Here is a 17,814-nt window from a genome sequence, read left to right as displayed (position 1 = left end):
ACACACCCCTTCAGGAAAAAAACCTGGAGAGTGGGAAGCATCACATGAAGTCTGCTGGGATGGTAAGATCAAAAACTGGAAGGAAGTATCTGCTGAAAAGTGAATTTGGCCTCCAGCTCCAGAGTATGAACTGTGAGTCTGAGGAATGACAACAGCTTATTAGGTTTCAAGTTTTTTCAGTCTCTGAACCCTTGCCCCTCTTTCAGGACTGTTTCAGAGCTTTTCAGAGAAGCTGGGCATGTAGATCTTTGCAGAACACCCAGCAAAGTGTCCTACTCCATTGATTCTTCTGGATCACTAAGATCCAGATCCATGTAGTCATGAAATCTGTGGAGGTCTCTGGAGCACAAGCAGTAGATCACCCTTGGTGGATCATTTCTCCTCTCTACACCTCAATTTCCTTTCCTGTGGAACAAGGATGTTAAAAACCAGTGTCCTCCTAAACAGCAGCTTGGTACCTAGAGCCTGGCAGGGACAGAGCAGGGAGTCCACATAAAGGTCTGAGAGAGGCCCCAGGAGACCAAGGCTCTTCACGGGCAGGGAATGGTGCCTCAAGCACAGCTTAATGCAGTGTTGGGAAGAAGGTGGGTGCTCAGCACTGGTGTCTGCTCTGCACCCATTTGCACAAACTGCACTGCATGTTACAGCGGTCACTCCGGGGCTCTGAGTTACAGGCGTAGCGTCCTGGCCTGAGACACGGGATATCCCCCATGGGCTGGGACCCCAGCCTGTAACCCGCTCCTCTGCACTCACAGCAGGTCCTTGAGGCAGCCAGGCCCCCTCTCCCCCTGGGTTCTACCTCCAGAGATGGAGCCTCTCTCCCCTGAGAACGGAGCAATGTGGCAATGCTGTCAGACCTTGGCTTGTAACAGCAGTAACCTCCGAGCTGCTGACTGTTGCTCAGCAATAAACACCACTCGTGCTATTAATAAACACTATCTGTCAGCCTTGGTATTTTTAATGCCGGGACACTGTGCCCTGGCATGCGGAGCCACTCGGAGACTGAAGGCCGGATTCAGAGATGAACCCAAACTGCTGCGAGGCTCTCCATTGTGCAGCCCTGCAGCCCATGTCTGCTGTGGGGTGGAAGGGCTCTGTTCTCCTTGCTGTGTTAGACAGGATCCAAGTTCTGCCCCACAAGGGATTTCCCCTCCTGTCCTTTGCAATCCCAGAGCACTGACGCTCACAGAAGGCTCTACCCACAGTCATAGGCTGGGATAGATCTAACAGGATCTCTGGACCTGTGTGAGTCAGTGAAAATACTTCAGCTTTTTTCCCGTGATGATGTGCCAGCACATTTAGCTGAATCAGCAAGGGAATGCTGTCTACTTGCACTGTGTCTTTGGACTCACAGTCCTGCTATGGGAGGTTTCACACACCAGACCTTGAGAAGTGCTCCCCAGTGCATAGAGGCTGTCAAGAGATCGACTGATGGGATTGGTGCCTCTGAATGATGCACTTGGATATGGCCTGCCACACGAGACCTCTCTGCTGGTAGACTGGAAAATAATAGGAAGGAATAGGAAAATTTATGGGGGGCTGATCATGTTGTACTGTTGCTCCTGGCTGCTTCCAGGTGGCTGCAGTGTGAGCCATCCCTGCACCCATCCGGTGTGTTCTCCGCTGGGGTTAGCCTGTTCCCAGGCTGCGCTGGGGGCATTGCCGTGAGGCCGCGGCGGGGCCTGCATGGCTGGCAGTCCGATGCAGCAGGACAGAGCCGCTTTCACCTTCAGCCCCGGTGTTTGTCCCTGACAGTGGGGCTGGGGTGGTGGGTGTGTGGCAGGGCTCAGGGGCAGCGAGGGGTGAGGGTGATACCAGAGAGGAGCAGGGCGGCCCCGGCGCTGCCGCTGCTGCTGGTGCGGGCCGCGGGCTCTGGGGCTGCACCCCAGGGCTGCTTCACCCTTTGCCACCACTAAAGCAGCCGTGGAGGGTTTTGGAGGGGCGGTGGGAGAGGAATAGCCGAACAAATAGTGAGCTGGCCGAGCAAACAGCGGCTGATGTGAAACAATCGGGTCCCGTTCTGCTAAAGCTCAGCAAATACTGCGTAAGGCCTGCTGCTGGCAGTGGTGCTTGCCCTAGTCATCAGGTAAAGTATCAGAGGGCAGATACAGAACAACCTGGGGAGGCAGGGAGAAGTTGTGCAAGAGAAAGATCTGGCCAGCATGACTCAACACTCATTAACAGCGGCACACCTACGAGAAGCACATTAAACCTGAAAGGAAGAAGATCAAGTACCTTATTTCTTCCCTTTGCTGTAAATAATCTCTTTTATCACAAGCACATCTCAGTGTCTGCATAGAGAGAGCAGCACTGTGTATTATAATCCCCTCCTAGCTCTGAGTGGACTTATCTCTCCTGCCCCACTTCCCTCACCAGCCCAGCTCCAGGCCTCAAAGAGCTCCCCAAGACTGACAGGCTTGTCAGTGGTGTGATCCTAAAACCATTTCTCACCCACTGCTGTGGATTCTGCCTTCTTTAGAGCCATCCACCCTCATGTCTGCAACCTCTTACAAAGGCTGAAATAGCTGAAGGACGGCACTGGCCTTGCACTGTGAACCATCCTGCACTGGGCTGACAGTGCCCATAGCACAAGTTTAGAGATGCCCTCAGCTTTTAGGTTCAAGCTGGGCTCTCTGAACACCATCCACTTGCACCTTGCCCTTGCCTGCTGGCTGGTTTCTTGGACATGCAGTTGAAGAAAGCATTGAATGAGGGAGGGACCAAGGGAGGAGACTTTTTTATGTCTAGGTATAAATATCCTGACCTGGGGGATGTGTGCAGAGTGGAGACATGAGCAGAAACTCTGTCTGCAGTACACCTGACACTGGTGCCCCTTGCTGGTACATCACTGGGAAAATGGCTTTGTTTTTCTGCTCCTATTAAAGTCAACAAAACATAGTTTTACACTGAAGTGCTCAGTATACAGCTGTAGGACTGGCCAAGGAGCAAAACTCTCTTAAGTCACTTCTCCATTAGTATTTTACAGGGAGATAGCTAAACCCAGCCATCCATTGCATATGTCTGCATTGTATTCCAGCGGGGGGATTGGACCCTGATGAGCTTGGGTTTTAATCTGAGTTTTAACCTAGTTTTCTGTCTCACAGCATGGATCCCAGTAGTGGCATGTCACTGAGATGTCTGGACTGCACACCCCTCTTAGACCAAGCTTGGCTGTCTGCTGCTGCTGCCCATACTCTCCCATTACTCTCCATCTAGTCTAAAGATAAAGGGATGTCTTCTTAAGCCATTCCCATGATTTTGGACTGCTCTTTTGTCACTTTATGTCACTGTCAAAATCTCATTGCATTTTCTATGGCAAATCCACTCCAAATCCACCCCAAGTGTTCCCCTTCTGCCCTGCTGCTCCTAATATGTCTGAGCTTTTGGGTTGGCTGGTCTGGACTAGGGTGGGCAGCCCTCTTGCAGTTTTGAAGAAGGGAGCTCGCTGCAAAGGCAGAGGCTCTGGAAGGTGTGCTGTGTGCTGCAGTGGGGATGGACCGTCCCAGCCCTCTGAGCCCAGTGGCTTTGCTGTTCTAGACTGTTATCTGCTGCAAAGGAGACAGAGAGACCCCTCCAAAAGGCTTGCTGTGGGCACTCTGAGAATGGGAAAGGGACACAGGAAGGAAGGATGGGGCAGGATTAACTCAGAAATACCATCTTAGGCCCACTGTCTATTATCTGATTCAGATTAAGCTTCTTCCTGCTTTTCTCTTTCTGCTGTTGACACACAGAAGAGTGATGCCCCCACAGGGGAGGGTTCAGATATGCTCCAAATGATGTCAGCTTTGATTTATTATTGTTTAATATCATGTTGCTTACTGTTGCCATTTCATGGAGTTAGCTCAGTTTGGGAAAGACTGCTATTCTTTGGACAGGACAGATGGTCTGAAAATTAATTTTTTTCCCTTGCCTAACTAAATATCCAAGGCAGGCTGTTCTGTCATCAGAGCTTTGCTTAGGCAAGATCTTTTCTTGGCAGAAGTGGTGGGGGAGAAAGGGGGGATAAGGAAGAAGGCAAGAGGGGGATGTGTGCGCTCTACCACAGTTGAGGTTTCTCAGTTTGTCTCCTTGTCTCCCCTCCACAGAACCTCCTTCCACCCTTGCCAGTTTCCCAGTGGTTTAATTCAGAGTTACATCTGGGATGGGGCCAGTGCCAGACATTGCAGGGAAAAAGGGCAGGAAATGGAGCTGCAGGTAATTACAAAACAACCTGCTCAGATGCGTCCTTTTGTCCCTGTCAGTCAGGGCTGGCTTGTATTTTGGAGGAAGAGGGCTAAGATCGCTTACATTTCTATTCTGTCTCATGTAACTCTGGTGTTCTTTTTTATCCATTGAAACATCTGATCCTTTCGTGCTTCCTGCAAAGCTCTTGGCCTCCCTGATGACAATGATTTCCATCTGTGCTCTCACTCAGATCATTTCCAGGCTCCTTTTGGTGAGCATGTGGATTCACAAGGATCTGGGCTCCCGTTTTGTGAATGAGCTTAAGGGAAGATTGCTTGAGCTCTTGCTGCCTCTCAAGCTCCACAAAGCTCAGCTCCCTGTCCTGCAATCAGCCTGGTTGGTGTAGGTGGATCTCCATCAGGGTAGCTGGGTTCTGTTGCGGTCCTTGCCAGGGTGATGAGCCAAATTGGTGAACTGTTCAGAGCAGGGAGAAGAGGACTTCAGGCAGAAGGAGAGGATGTTTCCCAGAACCACATGCTCAAAGCCAGGCCTAGTTTCCACCTCAGCCAGAACCCTACCTGACACACACTTTACTTCTCCAGTGTCCACCAGGAAGAGAAAGATCACTGCATTTGTTGCCACTGCCATTTTTAGTATGCAGCTCTCAAGCACATAGACTTATATAATCTCAAAATGTTTGCTTATTTTGTTTGGCATGAATTCTAGAGGACATAACTGTGGGTTTCCGAATATTTAAGGCCAATGTGTTATTTATAAGCAATGTTGGAAACATCCTGAGCATGTGGATTTTAGCAAGGGTTTGGTATGTCCACACACCTCAGGTTTGCCATTCTGCTATGCTGTTTGTGGTGATTGCATTTGAGGTTAGCAGTGTCTGTAGTGGTGCTAGACTCATGACATTCTCTTCTCAATATCTTCAATCTACTGGCAAACAGCAATGAAATTATCAAGCAGGTAGTGAAGGACTGAGTGAGACCCTGCTTTTGAATCCCTTGCAGTGCTCCTGTTAAAACTCCCAGAAGCCATCACACCCCTGCTCCCTACTCTCCTTTGTCCCTCAATAGAGCCCTCATCATTTTCGCCTAAGACGGCAACCACCCTGCTTGGCATAGCACCCGAACCTGGAACTACATCCCCAGGGAGGAGCAGGATGCAGAGAACTGAGCCTGCTCCTCTGTGTACTCCTCTGTCCACCCATCCCTCATGGTGTTTAAACAAGGTTCATCTCCATGCTGGCTGCCACAGCATGCATCTTCATCAGCCTTTCCTCCAAGATACACAATCCCAGCAGCACAACTGCCTGACAATTAGCCAAGAGCCAGAGCAGCTCCTGTGGCCCACGTTTTCCTTCTGCAGGAGCAATTAGGCTGCTCGAGACTGTCTTCAGTAGGCTGATGTTATCTGTGCCCTGATGAAGGCGAGCAGCCCTAAGCCCTTGTGCTAACTATGCCAGGGTCACAGAATCACAGGATATACTGAGTTGGAAGGGACCCACAAGGATCATCGAGTCCAATTCCTGGCCCTGCACAGGAGTATTAAATTTTTCCCCTCTGCCTGTGTTCCTCTATCTGCAAGACAGGCTGAGCTTCAGAAGTCTTCCAGCTATCTCCAGCCAGCAGGCAAAGATTTTCCCCTCTGCCTGTGTTCCTCTATCTGCAAGAAGTCTTCCAGCTATCTCCAGCCAGCAGGCAAAGATTTTCCCTTAGCAGCACCAAAGATCAAGAAACCTTTCTGCTCTGTGCTTGAGTCAAGCCTGCAAGGCTTTTTGGAGAGGTATCCTGCACTGCCTGCAAAAGCCACGCTTTTCGTAGCATATTGAGGGTAGGGAACCACTCTGGCTGGTTCTGTAGGGGAGACCCTTAGCTTTCCAACCAAACCACAAAAGGTCTGACATTTTGCTGTCTGCTAATTGAGACAAGATAAGTTTGCATTAGGGATGCCTGTTCCTGCTGACACTGTCATATCCAGAGGGTCTGCTCTAATTGGGTGTTAATTGTGTCTAGGAGCACTTCCAGCCACTCTGTGTCACAGCCCAGGGAGAAACGATCTCTACCCTGGAAAGCTTTTACCTAATTGGCCAAGACAGATAGGCAGAGAGACAGAAAGAAGGAAGTGGCAAAAGCCTTGCCCAGGGCCACGTGTTGGGTGAGTCGTGGCAGCAGGATGTGCAGCCCAGTCTTGTGATATTTGCACTGTGGATACACATTACGTCCACCACAGGGATCAGGCACAGCATGGTACCAGAACCATCCCAGGGTCCACCTTCCAGCTCACCCTTCCCCTGCCTGAGGGTACTTCCCTCTCCTGGCACAAACCTCAGCTTGGCAGGGAAAGCCTGGTTTGGCTGGGAGCATGGGTGGAAGGACAAGGAGGTAAGCCCTGGCCAGCCAGCAGCCCTCAAGAGCAGATGGAGGGTTTGGAGCATTGTCTGCAGGGGATGGTGACATCTGGGCAGATGCAGGGTATGTGGCACTGAAAGTGATGTGGCTGATGCTGGTGATAACCATGCAGCCTCAAGAGTGATGTGTGTGGTGAGCCCTTCCTGTGTATTGGTGGTGGGACCCCTTCCCAGAGCAGCCACAGCACTGATCACGGAGCCTGGGGTCACCTCTCTGACACTGTGGTGTCTGATGCTGCATTAGTCACCAGAGAGAGAAGACCAGGGTCAAGTTCCATGCATGTCACTGGTTTAGTTGGACTCTGTTCCTGGCTAATGTGGAATTTGTCACGGGTCAAAGAAGCCAGATTGGCACCAAAACTGTTCCTTTGATACCTGCCTTGCCTTGAGTGGCTCCAAAGTAAAATTAATGAGACTATCAATGCTTCTCTCTATGCTGTGGCACACATTCTCATAGGTCAGCCCCAGCCCTGTCCTGATCTCACACTGGCCAAGGCTCTACCCCATACCATCCAGCTTTGCTGCAGAGTTTGAGTGACAGGACATGGAAAGAGACCAGTCCAGCCTAGGGGCCTTCTTGATGAGATGTTTTATTCTTCTACCCATGATTATTTGGGGTACATCAAGATCTTTAGTTTAACGTTCTGGAGGAACAGTTTATAACTTACAGCGACTGCAAGTTCTTTAAACAGCAAGCCAAGGTCTTGCTAAGGAGGAGAAGGGCAGGAATGAGAGAAAATAACCCTGAACTGTGAGACACTGAATGGAAAAAAGATCCTTATTTCAAATGTTTCAGCAGAGTTTCTTCTAAATACCAAAAATCATTTGGGAACTGCTTGCTGCTGCCCAGAGCCCAGAGGATGGGAGAGGAGGTAAGTTAGGAATGATGTGTTTCCAGCAGGCTGGGAGGATCATGGCTCCTGGGCTTCAGAATCAGCCTGATTTGCAAGCCATTTCAGTGTATACATGCCACACATTATTGCCCACAGGACTCCTAGTGTGTCTGTTTGCCCTGTTCAGCAATTTCTGATATTTGGGATCACCCAGCATTTGGCTCAGGGGCTTTGTTCATTGAGGAAAGTCAGCTGGGGCAAGAAACAAGAGATTTCACCTTTCTCCCTGATTAGATGAACCAGTCCAATGCAATTAAGCAGCTTAGCTTAAGGCAACAGAAGCCATTCTTGCTGGGCTCCTCTGCTCTTCTTGAACTCTGTTATCCACACCAAAAATGTCAGAGGAAAAAAAATTTTCCTTCTGTGCCTGGCGTCTCCCTGGCGCTGGCTGAGTGGCAGGTGCATATCTGAGATAACTCTGTGTGCATCTATCTGATCACCTTCTCTCCCTACTTCAGGCTGTCTCATTTGAGGTGGGATGGGAGTCGGCCTCATAAGAACACCTCAGCCCTCTTTATGGAAAACCTCCTTGTTTTGGCAGCCTTCCTCACTGTCAGGGACAGAGCTCATCTTGGCTGCTGAAGGCACCATGCAAAAGTCTCCACCTGCCCCTTAGGAAACAGCAAGGGTTGATGAGAACTCCTCTAAGATCTTTGGGCTTCTTCATCCTTCTTCTTCTCTAGGCCTGCACCAGAGAAGGGGGGATGCCTGGGGAAGGCATGTAACACACTCCACTTTTGGGATAATCTTGTGACTTTTTATCTGAGCCTGATCTTGATGTGTACTGCTGGGTTGGGAGGGGGTTTGCAGACTGGCATAAATATTGCATGGATTATTCTCTTCTACTTATGGATATCTATGGTACAGTCTCACTCCTCCTTATTTCAGCAAGAAAATGTGTAACATTCAAAGAAAAACACACACACACACACACACAGATGCATTCATGTACATACATTCATACACAGCTGTGCAATACACAGAACTGATCCCTATACCCATCCCCAAACACAAATGGAGCTTGAGGGCAGGGCGTATTCACTCCTGCCCAAAACACAGACCGTCTCTTCCTTCACAGCTGGTTCCAGTTGATTTCCTATTTACCCAGATGTCACTAAGCATGGCTCTGCTACTCAGACAGGTTTCCCAGTAATTATTCACTGTGAGTTTTTATATTCAGGTCCTGGTCCTGCTATCACCCATTCATGTATTAATAAAGACAACTAAGGGCCTGTGTTTAGAAAGAAATCTATTTCCAGTGAAAATGCCTCTAATCTATCTTGCTGGTTAGAAAGTCCTCAGTGTCCATTTGGCACAGCAGGAGTTATGGTCCAGTAGTTGCTTCCAGCTAAATAGTCTGAGAAGTTGTCCCAAGATCCCTGAAAGGGATATGGGCACTTCCATAGCACTTCAAACACCACTTTTGCTACTGGCTATAAAGTGTCCCTGCAGGAGATGTTGGCATATATCACAGCTGCTGCAATGTGATGCTTAGAGCAGAACAGCAGAGCTTGAGAGACAGGGTTCAGAGGGCAGAGTCTGAGCCAGGAAAGGGTGCAGAGATCGGTGGAGGTAAATACACACCAACACAGACTCCTGTGGACATAATAGAAACTGCAATTATGGAGACACCTCTCTCTTTCTTCTAACAGACACAAGACTCACACTGTACCCTGGGAGAAGACCAGAATGGACTGGTTTGGCTTCAAGGTGAGTCTCTGTAGAGGATTAAGTTGGAATATGAACTCTTATTCTCGTGACAGACCTCTGACTAGAATTGAAAATCTCATCCCTTTCCTTGAAGAGATTGCATGAGTTTTAAGAACTAAACTGCAGCAATGAGCAACAGAATTTGCTGCCAAATGGGTAGAGCTCCTCTGGGCTGCCAGAAGAGCTGTCTGATGGGCTGTCTGCAGGAGAAAAAGAACATCACAAGCCTTTCCATCTTCTGTCTCATGCATAAGAGCACTTGAAGGTTGCTTTCTCTTCCTGTGATACCTGGTGAGGAAAATAAAACACTTGCATTACATTCATGCTCCTGCCTGTGGGAGAGGAATGAGGAAAGGAGTCCTATAGGGTAGATGTTAGTCAAACTGCCTCAGGTGCTACCAGGAGGTCTTCAGACACCACCACGATAGTTTGTGTAAGGAAGGGATCAACTCCAAGTTTGTGTTACTGTGGGATAGGGGTCATGGCTGCTGGCGTTTGGGGAAGAGTCATCAAAGCCTCAGAAGTGAAGAAACGTCTGCTCCTATAAAAATGACACATGGATGGGGAAGAAAAAGGAGGGCCTCTTTTTGTGAAATAGAGTCAGGAGAGAGCATATTTTTTCACTTTAGCAGGTAGCATTATTCTGGGACAAACAATGATGGTTTCATTTCTGAAGCTGCTTGTCCCTGTGTTCCTGCAGACACAAATATCCTCCCCAATGGTTTTACAACACAGAGAGGAAAGTGACTTCATGGTATTCCTTTTCTGACTGTTTCTCTGACATGTGCTTTCTAAACATAGATCTAAAAATCAGAAAGCACTGGGAGAATTACGGGTTTCTACACCCTATTGTGCATTATAATAATTATAATTATTGTAAATACGGCCCAGACACTGTAATTTTCTGCTCTCCATTGGGCCTTTCTTTTTCATTTTGTTCTTCTTTTTATGACTGTTTTCTAAGAAAGTTTTCATATGTCACCTTATAGATGGGAAATGGCAGAGTCAGCTCTTAAAATAAAAGGAAAGGAGTGGCTTGGGGGGAATGGAGAAAATTATGAGAAGGGAGTGAGGAGAGGGAAATGTCATATAATCTGGTGAGGGCACCAGTGGAGACAATCGGGAGACTTAGTGCTGTACCTAATCTATTGCCAACTTGCTGTGTGATTATAGGCTCCATCTTTGTACGTATTTTTGGTTGTGGAAGCCTTCTCTTATCTCTTATCTCATTGCCTGGCTCAGCAACTATGTGATCGTAAGTTTAGAGGTGCTGATCACTTCTCACATGCAAAGTCTGGTTTAAGTTTTTGTAAGGAGGTATGGTAAAAATATTTGAACAGGTGGAGTTTTTACATCATTGTTCAAGTACAGTCAGAAAAACCTGTTTCACATTTTGGATAGAGAGGTACACTATGGTACAGGCTCTAGTTCTGTGCCCTGTGAGTCTCCAGGGCAGAGAGGTGGCTTCAATACATCTTCTTGCACAGGCAATTTGATCCTCTTCCTGTGGACATTAAGGCATGGCATAGAAACATTGAGACTAAGAATCAAGTATATCCAGCATTGCCCCAGCAGGAAATCAGAATTTGGCCAGCGTATGGACTTAGCTGTGTAAAGCAGAAAATGCTCCTACACCTCAGAGAACAGATACAAGTAATGCCACCTACAGCTGGGTGAGCAATGAGAAAAGGAAAGATGCAGCAACCAGCATCAGGAGAAACAAAATATCCAGACACCCTGGAGTCAGGAAAGAGAGCTTACCCTGAATTCAGACTGAACTTCAAGAAAAAATTATTAAGAAAATGGAAAAAGGTAGAATAAGATGGATAAGACCTGGGGGATATAGTGCAATGAACAGTAGGAAAACACCAAAAATATCTATGTGATGTAGAGAATAGGAAAGAGGAAGGCAGACAAAGGAGAAATCACCTGGAATGAGAATCAGTGTTCTGAAATAATGAGCTGAGTTGAAACATCACCACCAAAAACACAGCAAGAGATTCAGATTGAACTGCAATGATTTATTCAACTTTTGCCCGAACAGGAGCAAAGTAGTTTGGAGAAGTCTCTTACTGAGAACTTGGACTTCTTCCTCTCCTCAAGAATCTTCACTGGAGACTTCCAAAGGAAACTAAAGAGCAGGAAAATGCACTCTGCTCCATGACCAGAGGGACTTTGCTTTTACATAATTGCAAAGAAAGTAAATGAGTCTTTCTGGGTGACTTTCTACCAAGAGTATAATATTTAGAGTGTGGGCTAGGAGTGTGAGAGATGTAGGTATTACTCTGCCAATGAAAAGGGAAGATTGCAGCCAGTGCAATCAGGATTTTGGCCTCTAATTCAAGGCTGGAGAAGTGATTGACTGTAGCCTGAAAGTGGGTTAGTAGAGTTTAATTTCTGCCTTTCCCACTGTCCTGCAGTAACCTCCTGAATCACTCTCTTAGTACAGCAACTCCAATCAGTTGCTTCACAGAGGGTTTCCTTGATGCTGAATGTGCTGTTTGCAAATGTCCAGAAATCCACTGCTGAAAGGACGAACATTATCCCTTTGCTGTATGGGTCAAGAAGTTCTTACAAGAAGGTCTGTGTATTTGCCTCTGGCTGTCCATAAATACAGTGCTACTGCAGGCAATGCAATAGGCTGAGCACAGCCCTGTGCATTAAGAGGAACATTTGCCGTAGTATTTGGAAATAAGTCAAATAATCTGCTATCTGCATTTCTTACAAATACCACAGATTCCTTACATTTGTGCCTCCACCATTCCAAGCTGTTGCTTTGACTTGCTAATAGGTCTCTGTTGTAAAAAAACCCATGTGTGCTTCTTTTTTTTGTTTTATGGAGCTAACACTCAGATGTTACTTTCTGCCGAGAGAGACAGCAAGGACACAGAGTCTGCTGGATTCCAGGAGGAAAGGTCTGCAGGGCTCCTGGAGGGAAAACTACCAGACAGGTATTTATGAAAAGATGATCAGGTTGAATTCAAGACTGTATTAGAAACTATGTGCTTATCTGGTGTCAATTGGCAGTTTCATTGAATTAATTGGAGCAGTGCTGATTTAAAACTACTGAGGGTTTAGACAATTCTACATAAACAGCCCTAATGAAGCCCCTTTCAAGGCACCAAGAGTCTGTACCAAGAGATAAATCTTGAAAAGCTATAGGATCTTGCCAGCTGTCTTCCAAACTCTTCTCTTCCTTGTCACTGTAAAGAAGGTATGGAGCTTTCCTGATCCAGGTTCAGCCAAATCACTTTCCATTGCTCTCAGCTTTACTGATGCAACTCCTCCAGCCTGTGCTGAGTCACTGATCACAATTAAAAAACAGCAGCAATCACAAAGAGATGGATATTCCCAGGAGCATCATCAGCATGAAGTGAGAGATGGTGTATGGAGCTAGGGTCATGTGCCAAATTCTAGTTTGACCCACGGAGAAATACACACCAATGGAGTGGGATCACTGAGCCTTGTTCTCTCAGCTTGGAATTGGCTATCTTTCCAAAAGATAGTTGTTCACCCCAAGACAAGGTGTTACCTTGTTCAGCAATCATCAAGGCTTGAGGAAAAGAGGACTGAAAGAAAAGTTATGGCTAGTACTGAGTAGGTGTTAAGAAGAAAGCTGGATGAAAAATGCCTGAGGATCCCTGTGGGCATGCAGAGGCAAGGATTTAGCCCCTCAGACAGTAGCCATTCTTTGTGGGGTCACATCACTTTCGCTGCAGTCCTGTCTGTGGTGTAGCAGAAGAACATTCAGCAGCCATCTCCCCAGCAGTGGGTGGAGGATGGTGGATATGTTACCCACCACACCAGACTGCCAGAGGGCTGTGTGGCATCTGCTGCACCTGCCTGGGCCCTGGGTAGTGTTGTTGCTGAGAGCACTGTGGAGAGGAGAATGTGAGGATCTGCAGAATAGGCAGCTGGCAGTTTAATTTCAGCAGGGATAGGTTCAAGGTAATGCAACATGAAAAATCAATTTAAGCTACTTACATAACATGACAGGCCCTAAATTATTTATTTCTTACTCTGGAAAACATCAAGGTCCTTTTCAGGCTCCTTAAGCAGTAGGGATCACAATAGCTAGCACTGAAAATTATGATTATTATGATACCTTCCTATGAATTGAAATTATGTCTACATTTGAAACGATGTACTCAGATTTTGTCACTTTTCTGAAGGATATATCAGAAATAGAAGATGTCTAAAGATAGTTGATACAAATTATTAGAAAAGGATTTCACAAAGAAAAGTTTAGGACTATTAATTTAGTGAGAGAGATGTGACATGGGAATGAAAAGAATATTGGCAGGGAGAAGGCGCATAAGATCCAGGCATTTACTCTTTATTAAAATACCAGAATGAGCAAGAAAAAGATCATGACTTAAAATACTGTACCTGAAACACTAAGAAAGGAACACGCTGCATTACACAGTATGTAACCTGTGGAATTCGCTGTGTGAAAGCACGACTGGGGCCAGGAGCTTGGGAAGACATTACTCTCACATTTTCCATACAGAAGCAATAAAAATATCATCCACCCCTACACCAGCTGGGCTAAAAAACCTACATGGGATATAAATCTTCATCTTGCATGACAATAATTGCTGCGAGCTAGACAAGGAAGCCTATTGCATAACTGTCCACTACGAGGGTTTTACTACCTCCCATGAAGCATGTGGTGCTGGCTGCTGGCAGAGATGTGCTGCTGGCAGGGATGCTGCCACTTTCCCTTGCTATCCCTCCTGTTTCCACACAGTTTTTCCTCGGGAGCAGGTCCTTTAGTTGTGCTGGCCACCTCTGCATCAGTGGGACAGACAATCTTCTTTGATGCTTGCAGCAGTGAGGGTTGTATTTGGCGTGTGTGGCGTTGTTCTGGTGAGTTGGCTGAAATGAGATATGCCTCTGGCCTTGGGAGATGGGAAAGCTGGGAGTCATTCCTGTGACTCCCTGCAAGGGCAAGCTCCATGGGTGGGAGTCAGCTGCAGGGAAGATGCCCATCTGCTGCAGACATCAGCATTCCCCTGAGACTGAAAGTTCTAGGGTGAATCACTGCTGCTGTGAGCAGCCACCACCAGAAAGCATGAAACAGTTCCCTTAGGCAGTCAGCACCCAAACTGTGAATTGGTCTGGAGAGAAGAACTGGAAGTCTGACTTTGGCCCAAAATTTGGTACAGAGCTAGTGCAGAGAACAAAAGGTTCTAATGTTTGGCGCTGGTGCTCAACCTGGAGTTAGGGGCGATAAATTTGTGGGCAGTCATCTCTGGAAAGGCCAATTCAAAATGTGAGTGTAGCAGGAAAGAGGTGCTGTCTCCTTGCCAAAAGATGCTTTATTACTCTTCATCAGCAGTATCATCAGGTGCCAGTCAAGAATGGGACTCTGCTGCTCAAGGCAATGCTCATACAGAGCAGCAGATACGAATCTAACAGACGTGGCTATTTCCATGTCTAGAAGTGAAGAGGAGCCAGGGGAACACCAAGGCTGTGGGTTGTCCTAACATGCCAAAAAATTGTCCTATTTTTTTCTTCTTAGCCCTTGCCCATGGATTTTCAGGGCAAGACCCTCAGCTTTTCCATGTGAAGAGTAATTCTGAAAGAGATTTGCAAATCAATTTTTTTTTCTTACAATATGGATCCTCATAGTGTTTCCAGTTTGGGGATTTTAGGGTTTACATTTTATATTTCATTTACATCTTGGAATTTCAAAGCATCTGTTAAAAATCCTAATTCATGTCTTTTTTTTGTGTGTTTTACAGAGATTGCTGCCTGTTTTAGGACAAAGTTTTAGTGCATGATATGACAACAGATTTTTTTTTTTATTTTTAAGCACAATTAAGGTCAGCTGTTATATCGTGCTAATTAAAAAAATCTTATCTTTCTCTACAGATCAAAGTGACTTTTGTTTGTAATGAAACAGTCTGACAAAAAGTCAAACACAAAAAGTGTCACACTGCTTCATTACAAAACAAACAGGAGACACTTTGATCTGTGAAAAAAGATAAGGTGTTTTAATTAGTACTAAATAGCAGCTGTCCATCATGATTTAAGAAAGGAAATAAAATGGCAATATTTCAAGTCTTTCATATGGTGATAGCATGCTGGGCCACTCATTAAGTTAAAAAGCATTACAATGAAAACTGCAATAAAATTTTGAATTTTTAAAATTTATGAATATGTATTTCTCCACCCAGAACAAAGAAGATGCCCAAATTGACGTATTTTGCCAGGAAAATCTCCACTGATATTCATATCTGGTTATTAAAAAATAATGCATTTAATATAAAAACCTTTTGGGGCAAAAAGCTGTGTTTTAAAACATTCTAGCCTGCTCTGTCTGCAGACACTGGTTCCAGGTGTAGCCATGCTGGGTGGGGTATGGAGGTAAATTACACATTGCAGAAGCAGCTTCACCAACATGCTGCTGGCACGTCTGCAGAAAGGTGCAGCACAGCACTCCAAGCACATCACCTGGTCAAGTCACTCTGGCCTTACAGCTTGGCCCTTGGCACCCCCTTCACTGCACCATGAAGCCACATGCATTCCTGGAGGTGTTGGGGGAAGGCAGATGAGCTGAGGTCTCACAGGTAGTGCTGGCTGTGAGGAAGCAGCAGCTAATACCAGTCTTCTCTTCAATGAGCAAGGCGCCCTCTCAGTGCAATCCTGCTCAGCTTTTTCATGTTCCTGGTCCAGGACAAGTGTTTTGAATCTGGCTGTGTCAAATGTTGCCAAAAGCAATGCAAGACTGTTGTTAGAAAAACAATGGTTATCTATCTGTGAGTATTTCCACGGATTCTCCCTGGCTCTGTGTGTTTTGCAAACCTGGTGAAGGGAAACTCCTGTCCCAGAGAGCTGAACTAGCAGAGGGTGCATAAACTACAGGAGGACCCCATTGCTGCTAATGAGGTCAGTGTGATGGATGACCAGGCAGTGGGTGAGCATGTCAGAGGGTCAGTCAGTGGTCTGAGCTATGGAGTTAATTTTGTTCTTCTCTTCCACTTTGCTTTTAACAGGCAGTGAATTTCCTACAAGAACCCCATGGAAAGGGTCCTCAAAACAACATCCTGTGATCTCAGGGGCAAGCAAACATCAGTCTCAGTCCAATTCTTGAACGTCAACTCTGCCCCTTGTTCCCGGATCATTGAGAGCTGCTGGGCTCCTGTTTATCTCACCTTTGGTCCTGCTCTGTGTTTACAGTTAAGCTGTTCATTCAAGTGCCATATAAGTTTGTTAGGATTTGCTGAGGGAGCAAAGGTCTTCAAGCAGAAGATGAGAGCAGAGGAAAAATAGCCTCTGGCTGCCACACTTCTCCAGGGCTTGCTTCAGAGATGTTACTCAAGATGGGGTGGCAGCTAATAAGTACAAAAATAAGAGCAGTAGCAGTAAATCAGCAAAATTCAGAGGCCTTCAAGACTCCCCTTTGTGCTTGTTTGTGGTTGACTTCTCAGTGCCTTTATGATGGTGATGATGCATTCATTGCTGATTTTGCTTCTAGTATTTTATCAGGAATGGTTTTTATGGTTGCACTAAATTCTGAAATACAGATGGGGTGACTGCTTCTGTTACCTCACCCCAGCCATTCACGTTTACAGTGTTCCATATTTGTGTTATATCTGTGGTAGATAATATAAATAAATAAAGTGTCATGGGGAGAAAATATACCTTTTGCTTGCACCAAATCACACAGTTAGGAAAAAAGACAAGCTTTAAGGCACGTAAGGGCAGGTTTTCCCTCACTGGCCCATATTCTACGGTAATGTAAGACATTCAAATTTATCATTTTAGTTCTTCAAGGAAGAAAACCTTGTCAGGCTAGGCCTTTTTGATAGAATCCTTGATATCTCTGTGAGGAAGGTGCAGGCCTCCAATAGTGTAAGAATCCCTCAGTCGTTGCTGTGACTGAAATACTCTGAAATCATTTGGGATGCAAGAAATTCAGGGCTGTGGCTGAAAGGCACTTGTTGCTTATGAGGTAAACAGAAGTGAGAGCCACTGGAGAAGAATGTTAACTCAGTCAGGGACTAAAAAAAACATCTGCATAATGAAGGACAGTAAAGATATTGTGTGAAGGTGGAAAACAGGTGATTGTTTGTACAATTTCAAAGGCACCCTTGAAATAATATTTATGAAGGGTCAGGAGAGGAAAATCCATCTGTTTGTCCAGGAAGCCATACTGAATAAAACTGGAAATGGCAACAGCACCAGGGGTCAACACCAGGTGTGGATGTCATGTTTCAACCATTTCCTTCAGGCTGGCAGTAGTGTTAGGGAAGGGTGGCCCGGCAGGTGGCTTGTGCCTCAGGGTGTGACTCTGACGGTGAGAGCAAGCCTCAAGAACTAAGCTCCTGTACAGGCCAAGAGTTAGTCCTTCTGGTAGGCAGTGTGATGTAAACATGAAAGATTACAGCTAAGAGGCTAGGGTGAGGAGGTGGCTGGAGGAACTGAAGGAATAAACATGCTGGAGGTGGAATCTAATGCTTTGCTGTATTTTCCAGCTTGTGAGTCTGAGGAATCACAGCTGGATTTGCAGGACTGGCCCAAAGTGGAAGCTACCCCTGTCCCTAAAGTCCACCTCTATACCACATATGCCCCAGTGATTGTCCTCTGCACATCCCTTCTGCCTAGGTCTGTCTTTTATGG

Source organism: Molothrus aeneus, chromosome 3 (assembly GCF_037042795.1).
Source record: "Molothrus aeneus isolate 106 chromosome 3, BPBGC_Maene_1.0, whole genome shotgun sequence".
Classification (NCBI taxonomy): Eukaryota; Metazoa; Chordata; class Aves; order Passeriformes; family Icteridae; genus Molothrus; species Molothrus aeneus.
Note: the sequence above shows the minus strand (reverse complement) of the source record.